The sequence below is a fragment of the Sminthopsis crassicaudata genome, chromosome 3, assembly GCF_048593235.1.
Source record: "Sminthopsis crassicaudata isolate SCR6 chromosome 3, ASM4859323v1, whole genome shotgun sequence".
Lineage (NCBI taxonomy): Eukaryota > Metazoa > Chordata > Mammalia > Dasyuromorphia > Dasyuridae > Sminthopsis > Sminthopsis crassicaudata.
The window spans coordinates 512,315,309-512,328,033 of record NC_133619.1 but is presented as its reverse complement, the minus strand read 5'-3'; the positions used below and the strand labels follow the sequence as shown (position 1 = coordinate 512,328,033).

At 34.4% G+C, this 12,725-nt stretch overlaps 1 protein-coding gene across 2 annotated transcripts in view; it reads right to left on the bottom strand.

The window, feature by feature from the left end:
• Positions 1-12,725, bottom strand: part of RNF169 (ring finger protein 169) — a 93,258-nt gene that overhangs the window by 71,528 nt on the left and 9,005 nt on the right. The gene's annotated exons all lie outside the window — the stretch shown is intronic.

The following is a 12,725-nucleotide window of genomic DNA, read 5'->3' as shown; positions in this document are numbered from 1 at the left end:
TCCAATTTGTTCCAATTTAATGTCCTATGTAAAACACATTATTTCTTCATATAAATTACTAATCCAAAGCAGAAGGACAGAGTAGGAGTAGCTAGGTCCAGAAAAATGGGACAGCAATACAATATAGTGCATTTAGCATGCATAGGATATTTCTTTTTGTTTGCGCTATATAGAGACCTGAGAGAGGCTGGAGAAATTGGAAAGAACCTCAGAAATCATCTAGATCAACCCTCACTTGAACATGAATCTCTTCTAAAATATCACCAAGTAGTCATTCAACCTCCACTTAAAACCTTGATTTAAGACAGAGAATTCACAACATAAAGGCATCCAATTCCATTTAGGAAATCTCTGGAAGACAAAAAGTACTTTCTTATAGTACTCCTTTTAATTTCTTTTTATTGATACTACTTCTATTTATCATTCCTGGAACCAAATATTTCAAGATAGCCATCAGATCACCCACCTGTAATACCAATCCCATAATTATTCTCTTCTCCAAGCTCCTGCTTTTCGTCCTGTGCTTACCATTATATATATGATTATCTCCTTTCTTTTTCTCATTCTGATTGCCCTTCCCTGGACATACCTTGGTTTATAAATACCTCTCCTAAAATGTAACATTCAAAAAAGGGATGGTTTATATATTCCTAGAAACCCACATGGATGCCCAGGAAACACTATCTCAATAAACAAATGAAAATTTTGTGATTAAATGTATGTGCCCTGAGGTTAAAAATATACAATCACAAATTTTTAAACTGAGGATTTAATAAAAACTTGTCCATCACCAGGCTTTCTGGGGTTTTCAAGAAGTCTAGGCCCTTTACTCATAATGACAAAAAAAAAAAAAAAAAAAAAAAAAAGCAGGCAATTTCTCTTGTGGAAGGGGAGAAAGCAACAATATATTGCCAAAAAGGTATAAGCAGGTTTCTGAACAGTTCACATTTTGTGAATATCACTTGATCAAGCTAATGATCTCACAGAACTTCTAAAATTCTTTGATGTCCAAATCAAATCATGTTCCTGGGAACACAGTGTTCCATCACCTGAGGCTGAAAATTTAAGATTATTTTCTTCCAACTCTAACTAGTCTGATCTTGTTTAAAGTAAAGAATCCTAGTGTCCTGCATGAAGTTTCATTCCACACACTCGTAGTCAGCACACATTTGGAGTATGATATTCAAGTCTGAGTTCCAAATTTCTGGAAGGACAATAATAACTTAGACATGTCCAGAAGATAGTGATCGGAATAGAGATAGAACCTGAAACTATATCATGGAAGGAATGGCTGAAGAATAAAGGGATATTTAACTTGGAGAAGAGAACTTAACTTTAAGGAAGAGGAAAGTATGAATACTGTCTTCAGATATTTGAAGTATAATGGGGAAGAGGGATAAGACTTGTTTTATTCAACTCTAAATGACAACTAGGATTAATGGATAAAAGTTAAGAGGAAGCAGATTTGGGATTAACAGAATAAAAAAAATTTCAAAAAAGGGTTGCCTCAAAACTGAATGGAATGGGCTTCCTTGGAAGATATGAATTTCTTTTTACTAAAAACCTTTAAAGAGAAGAATGTTAACAACTTAGAAAGGATGTAGAAGAGTTTTAGTAAGAGCTGAGCTAATGGCCAGTAGGTCCCATAAGCTTAATTTTCTGTGACTCTAAAAGTCATTGTGTTCTACCAAAGAGATCTCCAAAGGAGAGAAGATATTGAAAAATGTTTCTCCAACTATATTTTCACACGCAAGTTTTGATATTTTGATGCTTCTAAATAAGAATCATCATAGGAGTCCAAAAGTGTTACAGTGAGAGCCTTCAAAATCTACAATAATTCTATTTTAAAATTTTATTTGGATAAACTTACTTCTTATGCAGTAGTATTTTTTGGTAAGTACTAAAGTATTAAAGTACTTAAAGTTCATAATCACATTTACTGGGAGAAAAGTAATATACAGAATATCTACATTTTTGGTATAACTGAAAGGACAATGGACTGGAAATCAAAAGTCTTTTCAATTCAAACAAATATATATTAAGCACATAGGTACAAAGCATATGAAAAAGTGTGGATGACAGTTCCTCCCTGAAAGAGGAAAAAGAAAGAAAGAACTGAAACAGAAATAAAAATACAAATAACAGTAGTGAAGAAAAGGCTATGTGAAGCTCGAATTCAGATTGCAAGAGAAATCAAAGAAAAATTCACAAATAAGGTGAGCATTTGTGAGAAGTTTTTGGATGGTTTGACAAAATGAAAAGACCTCAAAGAAAAAAGGCATAAGTGGAAAGACATGTTGCAAAACTACCACAATAATAAAAGTATGTGGTAATGAGGGCCTGTAGCAGAATTAAAGAATCTAATGTAAAATATAATCTCTTCCACTAAGTTAGTAATATTTAGTGGGAAAAAAGAGGGGATCAGATGCAAAAAAATGGTAGAAGCAAACTCTATAGGATTCAGTAACCAATTACATTTGAGAATGACAAGAAGGGAAAAATCAAAAATAAGGCTAAGGTTTAGACACTGGGGGCAATGCCATTGACAATCAGTCAAATTTTTTTAAAGGATCCTGACTTGAGGGGAAAACAGTAAGTTTAGTTTTAGACAGAGAGATTCTGAGATTTGGAGATTTCTCTAACCTTAGTTTCTTTTTCTATAATATAAAAGTTAGACCAGATAATCACTAAGGCCTCATCTAATGCTATTATTGGGCTTCTTTGGGAATTATCCTATCAGTGAAAAATTTTAAGGGGAAGATAGTCAATCACTTACTGAAGATGCTATAAGAGTTTTTTGTAAGAGCTATGATAAATTAGAGTTCCACACAACTTAATTGTCTATTATTCTATAAACCATTGTGTTATACTCCCAGAATAGGCTTCGGGGGAAAAGTGTCGGAAGGAAGGAGAAAGGTCTGGTAGGAAAAAAAAAAAAAAAAAAAAAAAAAAGAAAAGAAAAGAAAAGCAAAATAAAACTCTGATTTACTAATAAGTCTTTTTAGAAATACAAAGATAATTCACAAATTCATTGAAATGTGAGCTCAAATCTACTTGGGTGAATGGATGAAGTCATGAGATGATCAATATGACAGGCTAATTATTTCCCCCTCCCCTTATTAAAAATCTCAAAAGAAAACATACCAAATCTGTTAGAACAGAATCTACAGGATCAAATGACAAAAAGATAACATATATAGTAGTCTCATTAAACTTAACTATTTACAGTTCCTGCTCCCCCCCCAACACACATCCGCCATCTAAGACATCGATTATGAGTAGTAAAAAGCAACTTCTGTGTCTAACAAGCTCTAAAAGGAAAGAAGGGAGGGAGAGAAAAAGAGAGGGGGAAAGGGAGAAAGAAAAGAATGGGAAGGAAGGAAGGACGGGAGAGAGGGAGAAAGGGAGGGAGGGAGGGAGGGAAGGAGGGACAAAGAAAGGAAGGGAGGGAAGAAGGAAACAATCCCACTCCTCCCCCCATTAAAAAGAAAAAGAATTATACAGATTCTTCAGAGATTATAAAGCAGCATCAAGAAACTCCAGAAGAGTTCAAAAGAGGAATTAAACTCAAAAAAGATATTAAGATGGAAATTAAATTGGAAAGCAGACCTCTAGATGCAATTTTAATGAAGGAATACACAACAGAGAACTTCCCAACAGAGGGCCCTGATCTAGATATTTTCTTGAGTACCTGGCATATAAAGCTTGGGCCTCAATAGTAGCCAACACAAAACCTAGGTGTCTCTGTTTATTCTCGATAATTCTAAACTCAGTGCTGTTTTTGCCATATCACACTAGGTCTCTCTAATGACATCAAAAGATTTTCCATCTAATCATCCATATATTCAATCCTTAGGCAAATCTCTGGTGTACAGGCTCTAATTACTTTCCTAAGGGGTCTTTCTGGTTCTTCATGACCTCTATAATCTTCTCTCCCACATTCTGAAGATGTTCTGCTACAATACAGCACTTTGTGACTTCCTCTATTCCAAAGAGGAAACTCTAATAAAACACACTTCTCTTATCATTAAGACCAGGAAACAATATGCCCAGAGAAGAGAAATGCCAAAGTTGAATATCCTAATCAGGAAACAAACACAGCAATAGAAAAAACAAACAGATTCTACAGAAATTCTTGAGTTTTTCAATGGCCTAGAAATGACAACCTCTTACCTTTACATGTGGAAAATAGATGCTGGAAATAGCTTTAGGTGACCAAGTTATCATATATATATTTTAGTCCATCAAAATTCTTAGGACCACTCCATTGGTTAATTTTTTTTTCTCTAATCCTCTGACCATGATTTAAATCATGAAACCTCTAAGGGATATGATGTCTTAAAAGATGTCAAATAACCACATTCCATAACTTGACCCATCAATCTAAGGCAGGAATTGCAATAACTTTAGTCAGTGCTCAATGAATTGCTATAACTCCACAGCATTAGACAGGTCCTTCCCCTAAAAAAGGTTTCTGTCTGGGGTGTGGTAACAGGTTATTAAGAAAAGCAAACCAATCAACCACAAGATAGGTATTATGTTGTTTACACCAAAACCCTTCAGGAAGAAACTGTCATTGTCACTATATCCACACCTACCACTGATGCACCAAAAAACCTCTCATCTTTATACAGACTGCTGCCCAATCAGAACTCGAAATATTCAACAACACTGAACCAGTCAGTAATCTGGAAACTAGTTTCAGTTCTTTTAGAAACTGTGACTCTGTTCAAGTCACTTCCATGTCTTTATCTGGGCTTCCCTTTCTTTGTAGCTATAAAATGAAGTTGAATCTGATGGTTCAATGATTTTATAAAATTTGAAGTCATTTATCCATATTTGGTTATATCTAGGTTTTGTCACCTATAAAATGAGGGCAGATACCTCTTCTAGTTTCTGAATTTCTTCAAATTTCTGTTCATATCTTTCCATCTATAGGAACCCTTTTTTGGCTGTCCAGTTACTAATGCCTTCTCCTCTGAGTTTTCTCCCTGCTACCTTGTACAAATCTTACATGTACCTAGATATACTTGTTAATTTACATGTTGTATTTTCTATTAGAAGGTGAGCTCCTTGAAGACAAAAACTGTAGCACAATGCCCAGCACAATATTATTCATCGTTATAACCACAAGGAGATCAAAGAAAAAGGAAAAAGCTATATGTACAAAAATATTTATAGCATCTCTTTTTTGTGGTGACTAAGAACTGGAAACTGAGGAGATACCCACCAACTGGGGAATGGCTAAACGTGAAAAAATTCTATTGTGCTATAAGAAATGAGAATAGTTTCAGAAAAATCTGGGAAGACCTGTATGAATTAATGCAAAGTGAAATGAAAAGAACCAGGAAGAAAAAAAATCTATATAGTAACAGCATGGTAAAAATAATACAATCCACAATAATTTCAAAGGACTCATGATAAAACATGTTATCCACCTCCAAATAGAGAACTGATGGATTCAAAAATATAGTTTGCTTTTTTTTTTCTCTTCCTTACTTTTGCTTTTTTCTTGGGGGGAAACAAAGGAAAAGAATTTAAAACTAAAAGAATGAATAAAAAAAATCATTGTGCTTTTTTTTAAGTATTTAAATGGTTTCTGATTTATTGACAATAATGCAGGAAGGAAAAGGCATTCTAGAAAAAGGAAACAGGATCAGTGAAGGCATATACAGTGAAGGAAGTAATCTAGTTTGAATGGAGCATGAAAACTGGGGCACAGAAGAGGTTGAAAAAGTGGGATGTCAAATTGTAAAATTGACAAGCTAAGGAATCTAGACTTCATAGCAATGGAGAGATTTATGAACAGTAGAGTAGCAGAATCATAGCTATTTATTAGCTAGTGAAATATCAGTTTTGGGAAGGGGAAGCAAGAATAAAATAAGGAATGTTTATCATGAAGGCTCTGTTTTAAAATTGATCTAGCATTAGCAAAAAATTGGAAACAAATCAAATGGCCATCAGTTAGAAGAATGATTAAATAAACCATGGTGCAGGAATTAAATGTAGTAAGAATAAGAAATTATAAGTATGAAGAATTCAAAGTAATATAGGAATATATGTGTGAACTGACATAAAATTTTAAAAGCAGAATCAAAAGAACATAATCACAACAATAACTTAAAAGATCATTAAGAGCAGTATGCTATATACAATGCTAGTCAGAGTCAACATATGTGGTATTTTTGTGTAACTCAGTTACAAGGAAAAGCTCAACTTCAAGGCAGGGGGGAAGGAGGGACCAAGTTTCAAAATGATTGGGATACAAACAAAAGGTACCAATTCTTTAAGGAAAAAAAAATTCTTTAAGGAAAAAAAAATCCAGTGAGTAATGGAAAAATGGAATGAGCTATAAAGGCTATGCAAAATGGAGGCAGGTAGACTAGCTAAAATACTACTTCAGGAAACTAGATGTGAGATAATAAGGATGGTGGCAGTAATAGATGCACTGAGAAAAAGGAGAGTTAAGAAGGAGGGAAAATTGGACATTTGGAATCCCAGGGCTTGGTCCTGATACCTGGTTTTGCCCCATACTCCCTACATGATCTTCAATAAGACATTTGACCTCTCTAAGCCTCAGTTGCCTAATTCATAAATGAAAGGGAAAGATAAAATAGCCCCCCATTTTCCTTTTTCCCCTCTAAATCTATAATCCCATAACACTGATTCACTAGAAGGAGGCCAAATAAAGAAGTTAGATATTATCTTCAAATATGGGATTAAAAAAAGATAAGTGACAAAGCACATATAAGTGTGAAAGCTGAGATATGTACTGGGGCAAGCAGATGAGTTTCAGTTATCTTAAATATCTCTTTCTGACCTACTATGTACCACATACTGTCAGGCTCTGGAGATTAAAAAGACAAAAATGAAACAGAATTTACATTCTAATATGGGGAAATAACATATATAGAGTATATAAAATATAGTCAAAGGTCATTTTATTAAGATGGCCTAAGAAAACTCTAGTAATTAAGAAGACAATTGATTTTTAAATATCATCCCTATTATTCTTACACAGAGATAATACTTTCACTTAGCAAGCCACATCTGGAATATTGTATTTAGTTTTGGGTACCACATTTTAGGAAAGATAGCAACAAGCTGGACTGTGGCAGAAAAGGAAAATCAAGATCATAAAGACTGTGGGAAATGACATATTGTGAATCAATTAAAGGAACAGAGGATGTTTAGCATAAAGAAGTGCTTACAGCTTTCTTCAAATATCTAAGAGCTAGCATGTCAAAGAAGTATAAGTTTTCAATTTGGTCACAGAGAGAAGAATTAAAAACAAAGTAGTCAAAAAGGCATCTTTAGACAATGCCTAAATCTGTTTTGCGTTTCTTTTTTTTTTTTTTTAAAGAAAGAAAAATATAAGAAATATTAAGAGAAAAAGTTTATAACTATTGGGGTTAGAGTGGGATTGGTTTCCTGGGATAACAGTGGAACCCCACCCACTCAAAACCTCATAAAAGTACACATTAGATGGCCACTTTTTGGTTTAAGAAGGGATTTTGTATAGAAGGCTGACCTTTGAGATTTATTCCAGCTTTTAGATTTTGTGAAATTCTAAAAGAATTGAATTTTATCTTATTTGATATGACTTCTGATGAGAATTAACTAAATACATGTAAAAAATAGCATGTTATTAGGACACACCTTGAAAAAGTGAAAAAGAGCACAGGATTCAAGTAAGAACATTCTCAACTCCAAGATCTGATACTACTACTTATGTGCCTTTGGTCATGTCACTTAACCAATGTAAATATTGGTTTCCTTTCCTTAAAATACAGGTAATATTTGCATGTACTAAGCAAAATATTTTATAAATCTAAAAGTGCTGCAATTGTGAGCTATTATTACTAAATAGTAATGATAATAAGCAGTGCTAATAAGCAATCAAAAAGGTTAAAAAAGGGAAACTGCAATTAATCATTCATCCACATTACTAAAATAAGCCACAATACATACCTGAAAATACTAGTGATTGGTTTTGCCTCCTAGGAAACCAACAGAAGACCAAAAGAAGAAAGTTTTGATACTTTGATTCATGATTTTATCAATGTGGATGCTATCTCCACTAAAACAATCCCAAACCCCTTCCTAATATTTTATGGATTAAGACTTTATGAATAACTTGGGCAAAAAAACTGATCCTGGCAGTAGCCAAGAACTCTTTATATATACGCATGTTTAGTCTTTGGACAACAAAAAAACCAACCTGACACTAGGCATATGCTCAATACCTCTCTAATTTTTTAGAATTTTCAGAGTTTATGCCCTTCTTATACTGGCTCCACAAAATTAGGATAACTTCTGTACTTTGAGACATCAGAAGAAGCCTTCAATAGAAGGGGGAAAATCTAATGAACTAATAAAGTTTCATATTTATTTCAATTTTCAAAAAAAAACATATTAGGCAACTATTATGTATATTGTAGGGGGTACTAGAAGAAAGGGAATAAGAGGACAAGCACCTACTATGTGCCAGGCACTGGACTAAGTGCTTACAAATATTATCTCTGAACAAGCCAAGATCTCTTCCTGCAAGAAGAAAGTGAAATAAAATTTATACTAGCATCTAGTCCCAGTTATATTTACAAGGTCTGATCTAGGTAAGTCACGCTATTTTTCACAATCTCAATTTCTTCATCTGTAAAATAATGATTATAATATTTACAGCAATTTCTTCTACATATAGCCTTTATAAGCAAAATAGTTTGTAAACTTTCAAATCTATATTAAAAAAAAAAAAAAAAAACAATTACCAGAAAGTTCAAGTAATGTCCCCATTTTACATATGAAAAAATTGAGGCTCAGAAAGTCTATATAATGTCACAGGTTGGCCTTCAACCAAAGACTGCATAACTTGAGTAGCTCCCTACTCCTTAAGATTTGAGAGAGAAAAGATTTATTTATTAAACACCTTCTGTATTATCTCATTTTATTCTGACAACAACTCAGAAATAAGTGCTACTATTATCCATTTAACAGTTGATGAAACTGAGGCAGGCAGAGGATAAGTGCCTTGCCCAGAGTCAAATAAGGAGTTGATCTGAGGCTGGATTTCAAGTCAAGTCCCCCTGAGTCTGGGCTCAGTCTGCTATACAGTGTGCCACCTAGCTTTTCAGGTTCACTATCCTGATGCCAAACTCACAAATCCTGTATCAAATGATACAGCCTACTGAAACTCAGAAATCCCAAGCTCTAAAGATCCAATAAATAACCACAATCTCCCTAGTAGCTAGTATCACACACATGTTCTACATATATCAGGCTTGTTTCCTTCTTATATATTCTCCTTTAGCTAATACAGTAGATGCTTCTTAAGTATTACTTGAGTTACTTCTAAAATGATGATCCTTTCAAAGGGGTAGAGGAAATGTAAAAACAGATGTAATTTCTACAGATTCCCAAACTCTACTAAAATCATCTCTTTGGAGAACACAATACTATAGCAACCACAGGCTTAATGTGCTACCATATAAAGTGCATCAATAAATTTTTAAAGATAGGTTGGGAAGCAGCTAGATGTATAGTACAGTGGTCCTCAAACTTTTTAAATAGGGGCCAGTTCACTGTCCCTCAGACTATTGGAGAGCCGGACTATAGTAAAAACAAAATCTCACACTCTGTCTCCGCCCCTCAGCCCATTTGCCATAACTCGGTGGGCTGCATAAATGTCCTCAGAAGGCCGCATCTGGCCCATGGGCCCAGCGGTAGTTTGAGAGCACCAGCCCTTCAGTCAGGAGGATCTGAGTTCAAATTTGACCTAAAACATTTAACACCTCCTAGCTGTGTGACCCTGGGCAAGTCACTTAACCCCAATGGCCTAAAAAAAAAAGAGAGAGATTGAGCTGACTGACAATCTTTAATAATTAGGTTTAAGACAGTTCAATGAGCATTTATTAAGTGCTCACTACATGCTAGAAATATAAAGACAATTTTTTTTAAAGTCCTCCCTGCTTTGAAGGAGATATTACTACATAATATCTATGCTACAAGACATACTTATATCTAGAACATTTACATATAATCCCCTATCATATAAGCATGTAAATTACATATTATGTAATAACAAATATTTATGTACATAGAGCATACATTTATAGTCCACTAGCATATAATAATATACATATTAAGTAAACATTAATATAAGTATTACTAGTAATTATTAAGCAATGCATATCTTTACTTAATAATTAGAAATATATAATATATAATATAAGGATGTTTAAAATGAAATATACAACATTTTTATTTTATTTAATGGTAAAAGAATCCCTTTGCTCTCATCAATAACAGTATTTTAGTGATGCTAATTTATTGAATGTGATTAAATGTTTTATTATTTGAAAAAAAAATTGCCTATGTATGTATTAAAGCAAAGATTTCAATGAAGCAGCACTCATGAGTACAGCCAGAACCAGATTAAAATGTAATTGGTAAATATTTTAATAAAATAAAAATGCAGCAGGACATAAGTATGTGTATATACACATAGTGTAATTTGTGGTTTTTCTAAGTCACTATGTGGTTGGGTAGGGATCCTTGTATAGTTTAGTGTCTCCTCACTTTTTATTTGAATTTGACCTCATAGCCCTAGAATATGGAAAAACTAATAGTAACAAAAAGTGCCTTTCCTGAATGGAAAGATAGCATGGTCAGCTTGCACTATGCAAAAATCACTTTAGCAAGTGTATGGAGCAGACTAGACTGGAAGAGACTTAAAAGAGAAAATGCCATTAAGAAGTCATATCAATAGTCCAAGCAAGAAGTAATGAGAACCCTAAATTAGGGTAGCAGCTTCATTAGGAAAGAGAAAAGGATGTATTTAAGATAGTGGAAATAGAAATGACATTTTGGTTGAGTAAAAAAGTGACATCATATTTGTGAAATTGGGTGAATACAAAAATGTTGATTACCTCAAAAGAATTAGGGAAGTTTGGAAGAGGGGTAGGTAATGTGGGGAGAAATAAGATCTGTACTACAAACTGCAACCCACTTATGCTTGCTTGTCTTGTATAACTCATCTTGTTTCACTAAAAATGAAAAGGGGTGAGAGGATGAACAGGACTTGCTCTTCACAAATCATTGTCTTTGAGCACAAAGCTCACTGTCTGATGAGGGCATAGCAAAGCCACAAGGTGTTCATTAGAAAAGAGGGTAAAAAAGAATTGCATGAGGGAAAGAGAAGGGGTACTTTTCCCCAATGGCACAGCTGGTGCTATGGGGGATCTAAGTTGTGGTGAGTTGTAACTGTCCAAGACACGCACAAAAGGAGAAGGCCGAGAACTAGAACTGTAGGGACAATTGGGGGTGGAGGGAAAGCAATGGAGGAATGTTAGGTGATGATGAATCAAGAGTGGAGACAAGCTACAATTAGCTATAAAAAAAAAAAAAAATGAGATATGACTTGTCTTCCCACTCTCCAAATTGATTTGACCACATGCTGATGACAAGTCTGGAAACCATTGTTCTAAATAAGTACACATCAATAATACTTTTATAGATAATTGCTCATGAATCTCATTTTCTTTTGCATTGGTGTATTAAACAATTTAACAAACTAGAATGACAACAAATCATTGGTAGATTTCATATGGTTGGTATTGAGTATTCACTATCATTTGAGGAGAAAGCAGCTATAAAAATCTTTAGTGATAATACATATTTATTTATTAGATACACATTTAAAGTTAACAAGATAAGGCCCTACCTTACAATTATGAGTGCTGTTTATTTTATTTGTAGTTATGAGAATGATCCCCTTAAATAATTAGGAGGTATGCTACTATTTACTATCAGAAGTTATCTGTTATCCCATCTGGGTCATCTTTTCCAGAGCCAAGCAACATGTTTGGGACTCAAGTTTCAAAAAAGATTCTGCCTGGTCAGTGAAGCTGAAAGTAATAGCCCTTTATTTGGTTCTTTTTAATTCTTATTATTTAATTTAGTTCTTATTCTTCAGCTTTGATACAACTGGCTAAGCCAGGACACCAATGCCTACACAGAATAGAACAACACCCTGAGCACCTCCAGGCTCCTCATATTTGAAGTCATAAGTGGAACCCTGAATAAATAGGAACTGACCATGAGAAGGGCCCTCCCCACCACTCCCTCTCCAAGAACAAGGAATAGGAACCTCCAAGATTCCAAAAAGACCAAGTGGGGATTCCATACTGGAGGAGAGGGTCATATTTACTATGAGAAGCTAAGTTCAAATAATAAAACAAAAACAAAACAAAACAAAACATCCCAGAAGGTTTGGCTTTTTTTTTTTTCTTACTCATTTTTTATAAAGAATACAATGTTTTCTTTCAGATTATGAAGCTGTGTTAATGTATTTGGCCAGTCATACTGAATATTTGGTAAACTTGGTAAAGCTATGAATTTGATGCATCCATTTTGGGAAGTTGTAATATTTTCTCTAAAATGTAATGTTCTCTGGGAGCAGATTTCTTGGGGGACTTCTGGGAGCAGTCTTCCCTTCAGCCCAGTAATCACCACACAAGTACAGCCAGAGGTTAAAGTCCAAATCCTTTATTGTCTCCTTCCAAGTCTTGTTTCCTTTCCTGAGGCCCAGTTAGCTAGGCCTATCTCTGGCCTTGGCTCCGCCTGCCTTCTCTGACTTCTGAATCTCCCCGACTCCAAAGGTTTGTACTTCAGCTTCCAGCCTCCAGCCATGACAAAGGTGGATGATGGAATGAATCTGTCTCACTCTC